This window comes from Pygoscelis adeliae, unplaced genomic scaffold, assembly GCF_000699105.1.
Source record: "Pygoscelis adeliae isolate BGI_AS28 unplaced genomic scaffold, ASM69910v1 Scaffold709, whole genome shotgun sequence".
Classification (NCBI taxonomy): domain Eukaryota; kingdom Metazoa; phylum Chordata; class Aves; order Sphenisciformes; family Spheniscidae; genus Pygoscelis; species Pygoscelis adeliae.
In genome coordinates this window covers 1-1,314 of record NW_008825605.1, presented here as the reverse complement: position 1 = coordinate 1,314, position 1,314 = coordinate 1, and the positions used below count along the sequence as shown (strand labels likewise).

General features: G+C 60.7%; 1 long non-coding RNA gene across 1 annotated transcript; it reads left to right on the top strand.

The window, feature by feature from the left end:
- On the top strand, window positions 1-1,166 carry LOC103924089. The gene is made up of 2 exons (XR_663967.1): window positions 1-35; window positions 173-1,166. It is a non-coding gene; the product is annotated as an uncharacterized LOC103924089 (long non-coding RNA).
- The last annotated feature ends 148 nt before the right edge of the window (window positions 1,167-1,314 follow it).

The following is a 1,314-nucleotide window of genomic DNA, read 5'->3' as shown; positions in this document are numbered from 1 at the left end:
AGCGCCGGTGGACCAGCTCCCGGGTCGTGTAGCGTGTGAGTACACGGCTGTGGGGGTGGCTGTGGCAGCCCTGAGCACCCGCTGTCCCCCTCCCAGGCACCACTGCTAATTAACACACCCAAACGAGCCACCGCTTGTGCGGTTCCGTAACCCGGCCTCTTGGACTTTGCAGATTCCCGGCTTTTTCAGCCCAAACTTGAACTGCCTGATCCCCCAACTGGAGGAGAAGCCAACCTCGAGCGCTTTAACCCCGCGATAATTTATGCAGAGTGATCCTCGCCCGGCTCCCGGTGGCTTTTGGTCATCGTCCCCCTGGCAAATCCCTCCTTCCCAGAGGCATTGGGTCGGTGACGTGGAGAGGGAGCAGGGACGGCAGCCCCCACCTCGTGCCCGACTGGGATTTCAGCCAAAAGGACACAGCCACCTTCCTGAAGCGTGCCAGGAGCTGCCGGGCACAGCCAAGATGTGCCAAATCCTCCCAGTTTTACCTTTTTCCATGCCGACATCTCCCATGGGCCCCTCTTGGTGCCGGGCCGTGGTGCCTCGGTTTCCCCGGGGGATCGTGGCGAGGCCAGTCCTGGTGCGGAGGCTGATTTGGTGCCCTCCCGGAAAGGCGTAGAAGAGCAAAACCGGGATTAAACCCTGACGCTTCAGTGTCCCACCGGCAGCGCTCAGCACCGACACCATCAACACGCCCGCAGTGCCTCCAGCCAGCACTTCCACCGCCGGCAAACTGCCACCTTCCTTCTTTTTTAGGATATATATTTTTTTTTAAGCTCAAAAAAACAACTAGGCAGCCTCCGCCACCTCAGAGGCAGGACCGTGGTGGGGTCACCTCCGCCCGGGATCGCCACCAGGGTTTCACCAGCACCGGCCGAGGCAGGACGGGGCCTGACCTGAGGAGGGACTCGGGCTCCCGAATTTGGGCGCGGGTGTATATAGTTTAAGTAGCGCCGGGATTAAATATTAAATAGCACGTGCTGGGCAGCAGAGGCTTTCCCCTTCGCCATGCTCCACGCCATGCCAGGACGCTCCTGTGCGGAGCTGGGCTTTTCCAGCCCCGTGGCGCGCTCGACGTTGGTAAGCAAGTGCCGATGCTTGATTCGGTTTTCCCTCTCCTGGGAAAAACAACCCACCCTTGAAATAAAACCCTTGTGCTGGCCCGAGGGGCGCGTCTGCGAGCTGCCCGGGGCTCCTCGCCTCCCTCCTCTGCTGCTGGGGCTGCCAAATTTGCCAGAAAAAGCAAAGCTCCCCACACACGCTGGGCACCGCACTCCCGTCCACATCCTTTATTCACCCGTGGGTGCTCGGGGA